This window comes from Tamandua tetradactyla, chromosome 22 (assembly GCF_023851605.1).
Source record: "Tamandua tetradactyla isolate mTamTet1 chromosome 22, mTamTet1.pri, whole genome shotgun sequence".
NCBI lineage: Eukaryota > Metazoa > Chordata > Mammalia > Pilosa > Myrmecophagidae > Tamandua > Tamandua tetradactyla.
In genome coordinates this window covers 9,795,255-9,813,437 of record NC_135348.1, presented here as the reverse complement: position 1 = coordinate 9,813,437, position 18,183 = coordinate 9,795,255, and the positions used below count along the sequence as shown (strand labels likewise).

At 36.3% G+C, this 18,183-nt stretch overlaps 1 protein-coding gene across 3 annotated transcripts in view; it reads right to left on the bottom strand.

The window, feature by feature from the left end:
- The window catches only part of PDGFC (platelet derived growth factor C), a 265,873-nt gene that overhangs the window by 95,477 nt on the left and 152,213 nt on the right, over window positions 1-18,183 (bottom strand). The gene's annotated exons all lie outside the window — the stretch shown is intronic.

Sequence of the window (18,183 nt, the reverse complement as noted above, 5' to 3'; positions counted from 1 at the left end):
TCTATTTTCTCTCTTTATGCTGAAACCCCATTATTTCAGATTATGTTAATAGATTATCACAATAGCCTCCCATGTGGCCTCTATAACTTGCACTATATATCCCCTCTACCACCATATAACTCTTCTCTACACCACTTTCCTTCCTTGAAAAGCAGGACTTATCATGTCACTTCCCTAAAACACACACTGGCACATGTACTCACCGTACTGGTTTGAATCTATTATGTACCCCAGAAAAGTCATGTTTTAATATTGATCCAATCTTGTGGAGGCAGACATTTCTTTTAATCCTGCTTCAATCCTGTAGGGTGGATTCTTTTCATTATATTCTTTCCAGGGAGATATGACTCACCCAATTGTGGGTATTAACTTTGATTAGATGGAGAGATATGACTCCACCCACTCCAGGTGGGTCTTGATTAGCTTACTGGAATCCTTTAAAAGAGGAAGCATTCTGGAGAGTCAAATGGCAGAAACGACAGAAAGGACACAGCCCAGAGAAATGACAGAAGCCTCAGAGCCAACAGAAACTTCACAGCAGAGCTGACACAGATGCAGACAAGTGGAGAAAAGAGACACGGATGTTTGGAGAAGCTTGGAGCCCAGCAGACCATGCCATGAGATGTTAAGCAAGCCAGAACCTGGAGAGAGCCAAGGGAAGCCAAGAGATGAAAGCCCACCCTGGGGAAGTAAAGTGAGGAACCCCATGGGAACAGAGGCTGGAAGCCCAGGAGCAAGGGACCAGTGTACCTTCCCAGCTGACAGAGGTGTTGCAGATGCACTGGCCTTCCTTGAATTAAGATAGCTTTCCTTGGATGCCTTAGTTTGGACACTTTCACTTCCTTAGAGCTGTAAGCTTGTAACTTATTGAATTCCCTTTCATAAAAGCCATCCCCCCCAAAAAAATAGCCATTCCAGTTCTGGTGTATTATATTCTAGCAGCTTGCAAACTAACACACTCACCTATACCACATACAAAACCATCAATAGCTACCTCTTTTCTTATCAAATCGGAACCTCTCCAAATGTCTTTCAAGTTCCTCAACAGTCTGGCCTCATCTCCCCTGCCCTACCCTGAGAATGAAACTACTCTTCAGTACATCACAGGTCAGAGCAAATATCAAAGAGGATCCGTATCTCATACCCTACACAAAAATTAATTCAAAATGGATCAAAGACCTAAACATCAGATCTAAGACCATAAAGCAAAACAGTTTTTGGGTGAAGTATATGCCGTAATGCAGTGGCTACTTTATTATCAAAATAAATTTAATGGAGAGTAAATTGTTTATATGGTCATGTTCGCATTTATCAATTTATACTATTTTACAAAGTTATTTTTATTTAGTTTTATGATCAACAGGGAAGACAGATAAAGATGTTTTTGTTGTCTGGCAAATCATATCTCAGCTAAAATAGACAATGATAATTTAATTCTGAATAACACCAGAGCCTAGAACAAGGCTTGACGATGAGCTATAACATTTATTAGTTCTGTATATTTGCACAATTTACATATATATATCATCTTTTAGTCTTCCCAACTGTGAAGAGTCACTAAAAGGTTGGAGTTAAGATGGGGAGACTACCTACTTCAGGGCTCAACAAATAATAGATGCTCAATAAATGGAAGCATCTATTGTATGACACCATTTGTATTGGTTCTCCACTCAGGCTCTCATAACTGGAACGGAATATGAGTAGATAAAGAATAAGATGCAAACAGCCTGCAGCATTTAGAGGTCTCTTCCTCCCTCCCTCCCTTCATTCTTGCTTTATCTTTTTGTTGTGTTTCCTTTCATAGTATGTCTTTTACTCTGTAAGCTGCAGGAATGCAATATACCAGAAATGGAATGGCTTTTAAAAGGGGAATTTATTAAGTTGCAAGTTTACAGTTCTAAGGCTGTGAAAATGTTCAAATTAAGGCATCCAAAGAAAGGACCAATGAAGTTCAGGGTTTCTCTCTTAGCTGGGAGGGCACATGGTGACATCTGCTAGCTTTCTCTCCTCATTTCATAAGGCTTCCCCTGGGGCATTTTCCTTCTGCATCTCCAGAGGTCTCCGGCTATTTGGGTTCTGTTGGTCTGTTGGCTCCATAGGCACTGTTAGCAATTTCCAAAATGGTTCCCTCTTAAAACGCTCCAATAAGCACCCCCGCCCCCTTGAACAGGTGGAGACACATCTCCATGGAAATCATCTAATCAAAAGTTACCACCCACAATTGGGTAGGTAACATTTCCATGGAAACAATTAAAAAGATCCCACCCAGTAATACTGAATGAGGATTAAAGGGCATGGCTTTTCTGCGGTATATTATAGCTTCACACTGGCACAGTATATTATGCAGAAAACATTTTCTTTATTTTTGGAACTTCTTTTCTATCTTCTAGGAAATTCCTTATACTGTGGTTCTTGAGATATACAGACAAGTATCTGAATTTTGCTAAGTTTAAAAGGGAGTGTCACAATTTGCAGTATGCTGAACTATTATAGTGGCCTACTTGGAGATTCTTAACCTGGATAAGTAGTAGGCAACCCATGATTAGAGAGGATTTTTCCCAAAGAAAACAGGATAATATATAGTATAGGCCTCGTTTCCACTGAGACTAACCCCAATGCCTGGGTAAAAGAATGGTGCCCACCACAGTCCCATGAAATAATTTTAGAAGCAATAAATTATGATTTCCATTTACACAAATATTTTGATATCATGAATTAGCTTGCTTATCCAAACTGACCGACTGAGATTGAGAGCTACAGATAGGAAGGTCAAGAACTAGATGATATTTAGAAGTTAGTGTGTGGGGTTTCTGGTGAGAAAACAGCAGGGGTTAAACTAGCTGCCATATGGAGAAACCATTTGTGGCTCTCAGCAGACCAGGAGACGAGCTTACTTGAGATTTGAAAATTTATGCAAGCATATTTCCAAGTGCTTGCAACAGTCATGAGGAATGACTTTCCGGGGGTGGGGGTGGGGGAACTTTGGGCAATCAAGTTGCAAAACTTACTGGGAACAATGGATAAGTCATTTCCTAATTCCTAACTACCCAGCAGTATACTGAACCAAAAAAAGTACCACTTTCTTTGCACTTAGGGATTATTCATGGTCTGGAAAACAGTGAACCATAATTTATACCTTCTAGTCAATTCTGAAAAAAACATTGTATTCAATGAGGAGTACTAAAAAAGCTTTAAATGCATTGTATGTGTTCTTAAGTACTGAGATTCTCATGCTTCCTAAATTGGATCCTTCTAATACTGTACTGCGCCCAGTGTGGGCTATGTAGGAGCCAGCTTCAGAATCCCGGGGAAGACTGTGGGAAATTCACATTCTCATACCCACCCCAGACTTACTGAAAATGAATCTGCATCTTAATAAGATTCCTAAGTGCTTCATATATAACCCATCTAAAAAAAAAGTGATGAAAAATGAAGTAGAATTTGAGTCATATGGTTAAGAGTTTGAAAGTAACCAAAGAAACAACTAAGCCTCTTGAGGGATTTATAAGCAATGAAACTGTTGTCATGATAATTTAAGGGAAGAAGATTCTTAAAGTGTAAAAATAGGCATGAAAAAAATGGGATTAGGTAAAACATGGATATTCTGTTAATATCATTCACTTAAAAGAGGTGTGAGATGATAAAAGAATGGCATGTCCAGAAAATTGTTTTTTACTGAACTGATAGCAAAGAGTTTGTCGAAGCTGAAGCGTTTACCATTTAAAACTGTGTAATTAAAAATGGATCTTAATTCAAAGGATCGTATATAAGGCCATATATTAAGAAATCTGAAGCGATTTTTTTCATAGAAACAAAAAATTCTAATAATGCCTTAAACTTTAATTTTTTCAAGGAACTTTTGTAAAACATCATCTGTTTGAATGACGGCAAGACCGATATCATGCCTCCATATGCATGCGTGGAAATTCTATAGAAACACAGACCTATCAGAGGAGACTTAAATCTTCCTCTGGAACTCGACCTCCTTATTTTATTACATTTCAAGAATATAACAGCTGAAAATTGTCAGAAATAGGTCAGGCATTCCAGGCCATTAAGCTCCCTTGTAAATTACTTGCAAGCTCCTCCCACAAAGCAAGTAAAGTGATCAGTATGGTACCTGGAGCTCAGCACAATTGGGATCTCTTCATTTCCTGAATTAGTAACCCTAATACTACCTGCACTGGAAAATGCATTCAGGATGTTACCGTGATGCACAGGAACCATATCTTTTCCTCGGTATCTCCTCTGGGATTTTAATAACTGGAAATAGGAACACATACCTCTGTGTACCAGTAACTGAAACATGACACTGAGTAAAATATAAGAAGGTATATCTAACTCTGGGCAAGAGCGTATTTCCATATCTAAGCAAAAGAAGCATTTCACTGGATCACCCACTATTCTAGTGCTCTGAATTGGAGTTCAAAAAACAACATCATTCCACGGCGGCAGAAACCTCTGGCCTCTTCCTTCCTGCCTGCCCACTTCATGGCCCACCATCTATGAACATACAGAGGTCATATTGTTGTTCTTAAGCCAGCAGATGGCTTATACAAGCATCCACCATGACTAACACTCAATTTCAAGAAATCTACCGCTATGCCATAGCTACTGTAAACCTGTGCTTTAGAGCACTGCATTAGATTACGATATGGTTTGCCCTTGATTTGATTTAATGAAATGTTACATTGAAATTAGGTCCTTTCATAATATCTCCCTTGAACTTATTAATACAATTAAAAACATAAACCTTTTTTGGTTTCTGTAAGATGAGCTATGTATGGACAGAAAACTCTTTTTTCTTTGTTCCAGCTACAAGTTTAGGTGAATGGTAATGGTTACCTATGCCTTTGAAGAATTAGTCCATTGGGACTCACAGTTTTGCTGCCTTACCAAAACAAATGTTGACTAGACACACGCGTACCATTCCTTCTTTTGAAAACGGAGGTATATATCTGACCAGCATTGCTGAGTAAGTTGGCCAGGTGGCCCTTAATTTCCATTCTGTACCTTCATAATTGAATCAGGTGCAGTGAAATCTCATTAAGCTTAATTTGAAAAGGTTTGTTTGAATAATAATTTAACCTTTGCTAACAGATAACAAAAAACTATTATTTTGTAAAAGTTAACTTTTTAAGACACTCTGGCAATAACCTTAGAGAAGAAATCAGATAGAGACAAGTAGAAGCAAACTAATCAACCAATTAGAAATAAATCCTAAGTTACCATCTACCTCTATAATAACAGCTAGGGAAGCCTAAGTAATGTGCAGCTTATTTAGAAAGTAGACTGGTCCAGAAAGGTAGCTGGGGCCTGAACTGAGTGAGCCTGGCACTCCAAGAGTCAGGAATTAACAGGCGCAGGTGAATTTAAGAAAGTGTGTTATTGGAAAGCTCATATGTCAAAGTGATATTAATATTTTAATAATGGAGATACAATCGCACAAAACAATGAAGAAGAGTCTGAGACAGGAAAGGCCAAGGCAAAAATTATTATAGCATAATTAATATTTGTGTATTTAAAAGTCCTTTATCATTAATGATACAGGTATTTTTGGTATGGCTTGGTATTTTTTTCTTCATTTTTTTTTTTTTTTGGTAAAATGGGTAGACAGTAGGTGGATAGATAGAAAAAGATTGTAATATAGATATTTCTCTGATCTTAGAATTTGCCCATGCTTAAACCACTGTGCTAAATGGATGCTATAAATAAGAGATCTCATCAGCAGCCCACTGGCAGTTAGGCAGCAATTCAAAGTAAGCGTATAGCAAAAATAATGGCATTGAATATTCCCTAAATCCTCATAAGTAAAACCGTAAAACTCTCCACAAATTAATGCTGGAAAATGATCTGTGGGTATTAACCAAACAGGGAAGATGACAAAAGTGAAGCAAAGAGGAGAGAGAGATTTGGGAGTTGAAGAGGAGAAAATAAGAGGCAGGAAAGAACATAAAGGGTCAATAAGAGACAGACATTGGGTGAGCCAGACAGGAGTTTTGGGAGTTACAAATACATTCTTCAGCTACTTGGAATGTTGCTTTTGATCATTTCAAAACATAAAACCAAAACATCTCATTAGCTAAGGGCAGAGTCCCTTGATCTCAGACTCGGTCAGGTCCCCACCCTTCATTTTAAGCCTTCTTGGGAGTCATTTTTTTTAAAGTTACACAAGTAATTGCTACAGAGGTCAAAGGATAACAAAACTATAAATTATGCTATTGAGCCAACTGCCTTCAACAGACTCGCTGCAAAGAGCACTTGCAAAAACCAACATTCTGAGAACTTGATTCTGTGCCCAGAGTGCAGGTGGGCAAAACAGCAACAGTCAATTTGAGAGCTGTACTTCAACCCATTTCCCACTTTCTGTCCTAAACGCTTACAGTGGAGACCATTATTTTTTTGCACCCCAACACCTATCCCTCCTGGAGAAAGAGGAACAGTTTTGGATCCAGATATGGGCATATAATCCATACTCCAAGTGGCAGCTACAGTCTACTTCCGGAATACTGGGTGCAAACCAGGCCAATTAAAGGTCTTTCTAGAACTTTTGCAGAAAAAAAAAAATCCCGTCTCCCCTTCAAAGACTGTAAGTGTTAAAATCTTGGCCCTTCTTTTGTCAATCATATGATAGCTTCTTTGCCATCATATGAAAATAGCCTGATTGAGAGTAAAGTCAACTCAGAAGGAAACAAGCCTACAGATGCATTAAAAAAAAAGAGAGACAGAGGCTGGAAGGCATCATTTGAGAACATGGAGTTAAAGCCCATCCCTGAAGTCTTCAGTAACATGATTCAAATACTTTCTTTTTAAACTGGTTTGAGTCACTGGCTATTTGTGGTCATTTGATACAAAACAGTTTCAAAGTAACACTTCCTTGTGTGGATTCCACTAACTTTCAATTTATGCCACTATTTATTATGGAAGCTTATTTTGTTATGATATACCTTCAGCAGCATGGCAATATTCCTAGATATGATGCAACATTGATCTGTATTCTCTCCTCTTCTCAGGGCCCACATATAAATTCCTGGCCTAACCCTGGAAGAAAAGAGGAAGGACCGCTTTTCTCTGTGATGATAAAATGCCAAATGTTTCTGACTTCAGCAATGTTGAAATTAATCACTTTGTTCTTCCCAAAATTTGTGCCCTGGGGCAAAAAAGATTGTACTTTAAAGAAAAAAGCATTGAGACTATTTATGAGATTTGCTTACACACACCCATGCATGCATGTGTGCACATTTTCACACACACACACACCCCCAATGTTAACATGAAGGGGTTGATAATTAGATATATTACACTTTCTGCTACTGTATCAATCAGGAAAGAACTAGGAAAAGTTTAAATCTGAGGGGTATGTACCTGCACAGTTTTGTGCTGGAAAATAAAAAATATTTTGTCAGAAAATGATGGACAACACAGTACAAATATCTCAGTGCTCTTTCACATGATGACATAAACTGCAAAAGAACATAGATAATGGCCTACTGAGCAGCTGCAAGAAGGAATGAAGTTGTGAGGCATGCAACTAGGTGAGTGAAACTTAAGGGCTATATGTTGAATGAAATGTCAGAAACATAATGACAAATATTATCATGCCTCACTCATATGGACTCGCTATAATAAAAACCTCGGTGAACTGAAGCCACGAGCATGGGTTATCAGGTTAGGGCCTGTGCAGGTTTGAATCTGCTGTGTACTCCAGAAAAGTCATGTCCTTTAATCCTCATTCAATATTGCTGGCTGGGAGCTTTTTAATTGTTCCCATGGAGATGTGACCCACCCAATTGTGGGTGGTAACTTTTGATTAGATGATTTCCTTGGAGGTGTGTCTCCAACTTATTCAAGGTGGGGTTGCTTACTGAAGCCCATTAAGAGGGAACCAGTTTGGAAAGAGAACAACAGGAGATCCACAAGAACCCCGAGAGTCTACCAGCCTTTGGAGAAGAAGGAAAACGCCTCCCGGGGAGCTTCATGAAACAAGAAGCCTGGAGAGAAAGCGAGCAGATTTTGCTATGCTTGCCATGTGCCTTTCCAGTTGAGAGAGAAACCCTGAACTTCATCGGCCTTTTCTGGGTGAAGGTAACCTCTTGTGGGTAGCCTAATTTGGACATTTTTATAGAGTTGCTTTAATTGGGACATTTTCACAGCCTTAGAACTGTAAACTTGCAACTCATTAAGTTCCCCTTTTTAAAAGCTATTTTGTTTCTTATTGCATTCTGGCAGCTAGCAAATTAGAACAGGACCTATTGTCAAGGGTACTAGATTGTAAGCTCTTATAGCAGTCACATGTAGTCAGGAATTGTAGCAGAATTTATTTCTAAATTCTGAGATACTGAACTGTTTGTATCTAACCTGGTCATTCCCAGAAACTTTGTGCATTTATGTGACACCTGAGACTCGAAGTTTGAGCTCTGAAGCTATGAAAGTCAGCACTATCCCATACAGGAACCATTTAAAAAGTTGACAAATGGATCAGACTTCAACTAGAGATATGAATGAAGCTGATCTGGATAGGACTAAGGTAAATCAGAATACAGTGTAAAGGACAATATTGTCTATATTTTAAAACTTCAACTTCTGTGTGAGACCAAAAGGAGAGATGCTTATTTGGTGCAAAATTTATATTTTGGGAAGCGCAATACCTAATTTAACTTGTATGGTCAGTTCAGTTGAACACCATGAGTACACAGAATTCTGAAAAGGGTGAGAGATCCTGTTGGTTTGTTCAGGTTAGTGTGATGCCCAGATATACCTCAGAGTATTTTGGGCAGTGAATAAAAACTATTTCCAAAGTCCCCTTGGGGGATTGGGGAGAAAGGAGGAAATATTCAACTTTCCCATTTGGAGAATTCCTGAGATTTTCACAAGCAGTGGGGACAACCAAATCAATAGGTTGAGCCCTCGATCTTGGGGTTCACCCCTATAAAACTTATTCCTGCAAAGGATAAGATAAGCCTACTTATAATTATGCCTAAGAGTCACCCTCAGAGAACCTCTTTTGTTGCTCAGATGTGGTCTCTCTCTAAGCCAACTTGGCAGGTGAACTCACTGCCTTCCCCGCTATGTGGGAAATGACACCCAGGGGTGTAAATCTTCCTGGCAATGTGGGATTGATATCCCAGGATCAGCTGGGACCTGGCATCATGGGATCGAGAAAGCCTTCTTGACCAAAAGGGGAAAGAGAGAAATGAGACAAAATAAAGTTTCAGTGGCTGCGGGATTTCAAACAGAGTCGAGAGGTTTTCCTGGAGGTCCAGTTATGGATTGGAGGTTATGCATCATATAGATATCCCTTTTTAGTTTATGGTATATTGGAGTGGCTGGAGGAAAGTACCGGAAACTATTGAGTTGTGTTCCAGTAGTCTAGATGCTTCTTCTTTTTTTTTTGCATGGGCAGGCACTGGGAATCGAGCCTGGGTCTCTGGCATGGCAGGCAAGAACTCTGCCTGCTGAGCCACCATGGCCCGCCCTAGCCTTGATTCTTAAAGACAACTATATAATGACACAGCTTTTGCAGTGTAACTGCGTGATTGTAAAAACCTTGTGTCTGATGCTCCTTTTATCCAGGGTATAGACAGATAAGTAAGAAAATATGGATAAAAATTAAATAAACAATAGGGGTATAAGGGATAAAATAAATTGGGTAGATGCAATACTAGGGGTCAATGAGAAAGAGGGGTAAGGGGTATGAGATGTATGAGTTTTTTTTCATTTTATTTCTTTTTCTGGAGTGATGCAAATGTTCTAAAAATGATCATGGTGATGAATATGCAACTACGTGATGATATTATGAGTCACTGATTGTATATCATGTATGGATTATATGTGTGTGATTTGTCAAGAAAAATATTAGAAAAGAAAAAAATCTTCCATCACCTCTTATTTATGAACCAGCAGTGGAGCAGACACTTGTCTGTCTAGGCCACAGACAATGCCTCCTCTCCTTCTTCCCTGATTCACAAACCTCTCCTTAGGTAATCCACCTGCATGTGCATTGGCACAGATGGGCTCCTAAAACCAGTTTTATGGGGTGAATAATGAACATTCTAATTAAAGCTGGTTCTGCTTCCCCTTTTCAGTGGTTGAGTGGGCACACCACAGAAAGTAACCATTGCCACAGCCACATCACCACGCAAAACCTCCTCACGTGGTGCCACAGCAAGTTTCCCACAGTGTACCTGAAAATGTATTGAATTTCATTTCATGGCAATGTAAACAGGTTCAAAATTCTGTGTTACAGTGCAAAATCCCAGATACTTATTCCCAGATGAATTTTGCAGATTCTGGGTGGGGAAACACTCTGGGAATTATGTAAGATACTACAGAGGACCCCTTTGGATTTCCTACAGATAAGACTTAATTAAGGTCACATGCCAGATATGGTTACTGGTGTCTTTTCTTTCCACAATCCTTTTAAGGAACCATGAAAACATTCGGCTTGGAAAAGTAATTCTTCTGTTGCACTGATGGGTCTCTAAATAAACAATACAATATTTTTTTCAGAACCCATACAAATAAGGAATTTGTTTATTGTTTTCATAAAACAATTGTTTCTTTAAATGTTATCACCCACAGCTTGCACTGGCATTTTGAAATTGATGGAAGGAATCTTTAGTTTCTTTGAAAGCAATACTACAACAGGAAAGCATGGCAGGATTAATCCATCTGTCCCCATCTCTCCAGTATAAATTAATTAATGACTATTTATAGATGGATGCTGGTATAAATCAGTTATTATATAATTTTAAAAAATGAACAACAAAGGAATCTAAAGCTAAGCAGTTACCATAATAACTGTACAATGTATTTACTGTATCTTGGGATTCTTACAATTTAACTGTCTATTAACTTACCTACCTCTCTTTCCTGATTTTGAGCTCCTTGAGGACATGAGTCATCTCCTAGTCACTGCTGAAACCCTCACGCCCACCACAGAGCTCAAGTGTTTGCTGAATAGAAAAGTAAATACATGAACAATAATAATGCCACGTTCATTCTATTATGAACAAGAAGAGAGAAAAACATCTAAAATGTTTTTAATTTTAAAGAAAAACTATCAGTTTTTGACCATCTGAAATAAATATAAAAAAATGTTAATTTCGTTTAGTGTATTTAGCAGTCCTATAAACCACTGAAATGTTTCCGCACTGAACTGATTATATAGTATTTCTTCCAAAAGAAACACAGGTGCTTTGGTGAGTTAGAGACACTGTTTTAAATTGTACAAGTTGATTAACATAACCTTTTCCAATTGCTGTCTCTTCCCTTGGTAAAATACTTACTATATACAATAAAATTCTTTATATAATGCACACACAGTTGGGCTTCCTCTCCCAAGCTACTGCAATAACTTTTGTCACACGGCTGCATATCCTGTCTGGCTAAGAAGGCAATAAAATCTAATTTGTATATGATTTTTTTGCCCTTTGTTATGATATCAATATTCAACGGCGTAAACATGCAACTCAAACCTTCTGTTTCTTTATAAAAGATGATTTAGGAAGGAAAGTAGGACTATGGGGATATAAGTGACAAATCTCTCCTGAGCCTGTCCTCTTTTAAAGGTACAGCTAAATTTTGGATTCAGATTTTTTAGACTTTCCTATGTTTCAGACTTGAGAAAATATTAAAAAGGGTGCAATTCATTTAAAATGCATTTATGGGATCCTATTTGTATTTTAGTTTCCTAGCAGTCAATTAGTCATGGAAATTGATTTTGCTGTTTTCTTAAACCAAGTTTAAACTTGAACTTAAGAATACCAAGCCTTGTTAGCAACTTTATTTTGCCTGACAAGCGTCTAGATTCAGCCATGTGGTAGAGAAAGGTAAGCAGGAAAAAACGTCCTCTTGGTACATTCCAACTAACATTGCTGGATAAATGATTGAAAGAAAAAGCATAATTTTTAATGTAATTCTGGAACAGCAGAAAATCAGAGAATTCCTTGGAAGACAAAAAAAAAAAAAAAGGTGAGAAATCAAGACTTATGTGAATTCTAGAGCCCCTCCCCAGTGTAGGGGAGGCATAAGGTTTTACTTTGCTTTGTTTTTTCTCATGGGCAGGCACCGGGAATTGAACCCGGGTCTCCAGTATGGCAGGCAAGAACTCTGCCTGCTGAGCCACCGTGGCCTGCCCAAGGCATAGGGTTTTAATTAGCTACAGGAGAAGTCAGATAACTCTGTCCTTCCCCTTTGCTCCTCCACCCACACATCTATTTTTGTAAAATCCACCACTCACCAATTGATACACAACTGACTCATTAATAGCCTGAAGAAAGTGGAATGGTATCTTCAAGTGAGAAAAAAATAAAACAGATCTGAAAATTCTATATCCTGTCCAACTAATTTTTAAGAATGGAGATGAAATAAAGAAATTTCCAAACCCAGGAACTGAGCATTTACTACCAACAGAATTTTCTTTAAGAAAATTTAAAAGGCTGTTCTTTAAGAAGAAGCAAAACAATTCAAGAAAGAAATTCTGAAGTACCAAAATTAATTTAATGGACAGATACAGATTGCTGTACTCCACAAGAGAACATAATTTTTTTTCAAGAACTTCTGGAACATTTAAAACTAAGAAGCAAAAGAAGGACATCTTAAGAGATTTCAAACAATACCTGACAGGCCATATTCTTTATCCAAATACAATTAATGAGAAATAAAATATAATAAAAATATTTAAAAATACATACAGGGCGGGCCACGGTGGCTCAGCAGGCAGAGTTCTCGCCTGCCATGCCAGAGACCTGGATTTGTTTCCTGGTGGCTGCCTAAGCTAAAAAAAACAAAAAAACAAAACCCCACACATACACATATATGGAAATTGAAAAATACGTGTTGATATAATTTCAAACAAGAAATTAATGGAAACTATGAAAATTTTGAAGTGGACTATAATTAAAACACTTCATTATTAAAACCAGTGGGATGCATCAAAAATAGGATTTGTGAAATTCATGTGACTGTTTAAAACTGAAAAATTAAAAACTCGATATTCAGTGTTAGTAGTTAGAAGAAATATATAATAAAACAGAATGAGGTAAATAATTAATGTAAGAACAGGAATCAAAAAGGTACATCTATAGAGAGAGAGGTTAGCCACGGAGAGAAAAAAATTGGTCTTCATGGAAAATTATGCGCAGTTTAGAGCACACGCTTCCATATCACCTGATCCCAACTGTATGGGGGCTACACAGGTTTCCTCTTCTTTCACCTATTTTACATCTTATAAGATGTGATTGACTAATAGCATGAAAAATAATCCTAATTTACAGATATGCAAATAAATGGCTTCCCAGGGAGTTTCAATTGGCTTTCCCTATTTCCCCTTCACTATAAAAGAAGCCAGTTTTGCTTCTATTTGCACATTTATTTCAATATTCCTAAGCTATAAATGTGTCTACTCTTTGGATTGTTCTGTGAACGGGTTCTAACAAGTGACTGGTTTCCTCATTAATAAGCAAATAGAATCCTTAATACACGTTCACTTGATATCTCTATATGAGACTCATGATTTTATGTTTCAGAAATATTATTCCTTAACAGTCATAACATAGCCAAAATTTGTTTATTTGAAAAGAATAACTGACAAAACATGGACAAGACTTAGCAAGAGAAAAAAGGAAAGCAACAAAACAAAACTGAGAGGAGCACAAAACAACTTTAGGAATGAAATAGGGAATAATGAATTTAGGAATATATTAAGTACATTCTTTTATATACTATTATTAAATATTATTAAATATGTTATTATTTATATCAAATACTTAATAAATATATTAAAAGCACATTCTGTAAAAAACCTTACGAAGCACATTCATCAAAAACCTAGATGAACTAAGACAAATGCCAACAAAACTGACTTAACAAGCAAGACACATCATGGATGCTGAAACAATTGATGGATGTCAGGGAACAAGATTCATGAAATTTTGAAGTATAATTCCATAAATTACTTAATTAAAAAGTGGGAGGAAAAATACAGTTGCATCAGAGAAATCTTGTGGACACTGATAAATTCATGTCACTGATAATGCAACAAACTGACATTATGCAAATTTCTGAAGAACTCAACTTTTGGGGCATTCTGACCAAACTACTTAGGCAGGACCTAATTATGAAATCATAGACAGACAAATTGATATTGTCAGCTACTGTGCAAAACAATTGGCCTGGCCTGTTCCAAAATATTCATGTCACCATACTGAAAGTCATGTCATAAAAAAAGGCAGGGATAGCAAAGAGTTATAAGAGTCAAATGTAATATGTAATGCATGGTTAATGCTAAATCAAAAACAAATAGGAAGGAAAGAGCAAAGTGATAAGGACATTTGGAGATCAATGGAAACATCTGAAAATCAACTATATAACAAGTAATAGTTTTGTATTAATGCTAAATTGTAATTATATAAGAAATGACCTTGCTCTTAGGCAATGCATTTTGAGGTATGAAGCGCCATAATATCTGTAACTTATTTTCAAATGTAAAAAGTAGAAACAGAAATGTGGCAAAATAGCAATAATTGGTAAATCAAGGTGAAAGATTGACTACTGTTTGTTGTCCTGTTTTCTATAGGACACTATAGAAATGTTAACATTTTTCTTAATTATGAAGGAAGAAAGGGCAAGAACTAACTAATTCTTTTAAATACCAAGAGAGATTTACAGGAATGTTTCTAAATTGGTAAAACTTTATTGCACAAGGAAATGGGACTAGATAAAATTCTAGGTCGCTAATGCATCAAATATATGATGTTATGTCCAGCATTGCACTCTTGCCTCCGTGTTTTCATTTATAGAGATGGAATTGTTAAATAGCTTCAAAACGGATATTGCTAAAACTTCCAAAATACTGTCATAGAAATAATTGAGGATGAGGGGCATGAATGTTTAAAGGAAGAAACAGATCCAGTAGCTTACATTCTCCCACCCCAAACCTAATCCTTTATGCCACCAAAATTAACATCATCAGTGACAAACAGTGTAGACAGTATATACTCCCTGATGTGATACAACCAGAATGTCAAACCATCTATTAAAATTCTTCCTCCAAACCCCTTATCCCAGTTTCACCATAAGAAAACAGACAAATCCAAATTGAGGGACACTGTACAAAACACTGGACCGATACTCTTAAAACATGTCATGAAATAAAAGGAAAGAGAAAAACTGTCACAAATTGGAGGAGACTAAGGAAAAAAGACAAATTAATGCAATATGGTTATTTTGTAAAGATATTCTGGGGCAGAAAAAGGATGTTAGTGGAAAAACTGATGACATCCCAATAAAACCAGGAGTTTAATTAACAGCATAGTACAAATGTTATTTTCAAATGTGCCATAGTTATATAAATTGTTAACAGTAGAGGAACCCAGGTGAAAATTATATAGAAATAATCTGTACTAACTTTGCAACATTGTGGGAATCTGGTTATTTCAAATTTAAAGGCTTTTTTTTTTTATAAGCAAATCCCCTAAAATCAGGAATAAGACAGAGATACCTAATAATACAATCAACAGCATACTAACAGATGGAAAGGAAAAATTAGAGTTGAAAGAAAGAACCAAATGTTTTTTTCACAAACCTTATTATTTTTGCATAAATCCAAACTAATTTCCAGACCAATTATTAAAATTAATAAAATATTTTGTTTGCCAGATATGAGATCAATATTTTAAAATTGATTGCATTTGTATATACCAGCAATAAATAACTAGAAAATACAGTTTTCAATAGAGATCTTAACTATAAAGTCTATAAAGAATACAGAAATTAATCTAAGCAAAAGGTATGTGATATCTTAAGAAGAAAATTTTTAGATTGTACAGACATTAAAGACCCAAACACATGGAGATCTAAAGTGCACAAGGATATAAAGACTCATTATCAAAAAATGTCAATTCTCTTAAAAAAAAAATCTATCAATTCAGCGCTACTGCAGTAAAAAAAAATACAGGATTTTTTCAAGGAACTTGACAACCTATTTCTAAAAAATATATTAAAAAATAAAATAGCTGGGACACTCACAAGGAAAAAGAAAATGAGGTGAGACCTCCCTTACTACGTAGCTTTTATAATGCTATAGTAATTAAGACAGTATCATTTTGGTTCACAGATAAATGCACTTGTCCAAAGGAATACAATAGAGAGGTCAGAAACAGACCAGATCATACACAAAACCTGAATTACAACTTACATCATTGCCTATCTTTGGGAGAAAGGATGACCATTCTATAAAGAATGCTGGGATACTATCTGATATCTTAAACATAAACTTCATACTATAGAAAACAAAGAAACAAACACATTTCAGGTGGAATGAAGACTTAAATATGAAAAGCAAATTAAAAAAAGACAAATAGCCCAATAAAAACTGGGCAAAAGACTTAAAGAAGTATTTCAGAGAAAAGAAAGTATGAATGACCAAAAATAGTATGAAAATTTCTCAATTTCATTACTAATCAGGAAAAACAAATTAAAATTAATAGTAAGGCACAAAAATTAAAAGAATGACAAACCCAAAGACTGGTGAGAATATGGTGTAACATAAATTCTTATATGCTGTTGGCAGAAGTATAAACTGGCCAAACACTTTAAAAAATGACTTAATTCTACCAAGTAGGTTGAAGACGTGAATATCTCAAGACAGTAATACAATTCTTCGTTATATACTCAATGAATTTTTTATTGTACTTCCACACAAGGAGTCCTGGAAACAAACCTAAACTCAGCAACAATAAACAGACAAAAAAAGGTTGGCTATTCATACTATTGAATACTATACATCAATGAAAACCAATGACCTAAGCTACTTGCATCAACAGGAATGAACGTTAAAAATATAATATGGCTTAGTTTTACTTCTTTTAAAATACACATCAATTCACAAAAGAAAAGATCGAGTATGATTCTACTCATACACATTTCAAAACTGGTAAAATAATTTACTGTACAGAAACATATGCATATATGTGGGAAAATTACAGTAAAAAGCAGGACAGCAGCAGCAAAATTTAAGATATTGACTATATTCACAGAGACAAGAGGAGATGCAGCCAGGATCGAAGGAGGTGTAGCCAGAGAGGAGCGTGATAGGGGCAGGACAAGGGACGTTCAGAATTACTGAAAGTATCATTTTTCTTAAATTGAGTCACAAGCATGCTAGGTTTATTTTCTATTATTAACCTGTACATACATATTATTCACACACACACACATAAATATATACATATATAAATACATATAATGCCTCCTATCTGTAACATACTCACTAAGAGTATAGATGTCCTCTGGTTCTCCTGGCATTGCCTTATTAGAACTGGAAGAACAGGCACAAGAATATGCTAATACTCTAGCTGCTGCTCCTGTTGTAATAAACTCCTTTGTCTCTGATCCAGTAGACTCCTGTCCTCTGCCTGCATGCATGAAACTGGTAAACTAACTTACAATACTTTGCAAGTACAGCAAAATCTCAGACCCTTCACAATTCTTGACAAGATTATAGAAGCCTGCTTATAAAAAGGAGACGAGAACCACATAACATGGTAAAACACCATCTACATATGTAATAGGAAAAATAGGTTTTTAATATTTGGTCAGGCACAAAAAATGAATGAGATACAAAGCTGCTACTTAATGTCTCTGATCTTATTCTCCTTACCTATAAAATGAAGGGTTTGAATAACAGGCTTTAAAGAAAAGATAGCCAAGAAAGCTTCTAGTTTTCAAAGTTTAATATTATACATGTAAGGGCAGGAAACAGATAAAATGCAGTCACAAAAAGAAGAAATGTGTCAAATATGTAACCATGTAAAAGTTAAAGATAGAAATTGTGATGACAGCAAGTACAGTGTTTATTTCATCTGAACTGAAATATTTATCTATAATATACCATAAAATGAGACTTCTCTTTTAACTTGTATATCAAAGAGAAAATAAAGAACCCTGCAAAGAAGCTCAAGTAAAATATTTTCATGATATACAAATGCCACTGAAGTGAAAAATCTTCAAGAAGACCACCCAACCTTGACAACTGCATTCACATGGGATTTAAAGAGTAATATTTGTATGACATACAGTAGGTGGTCTTTTGCGTGGGTGAAATACTCCAGCTGACTTTGGTTCATGAATGCTTCTAGAAGAATTATGATGAATTGCTACCTGGCAAGTCATAATGTTAGT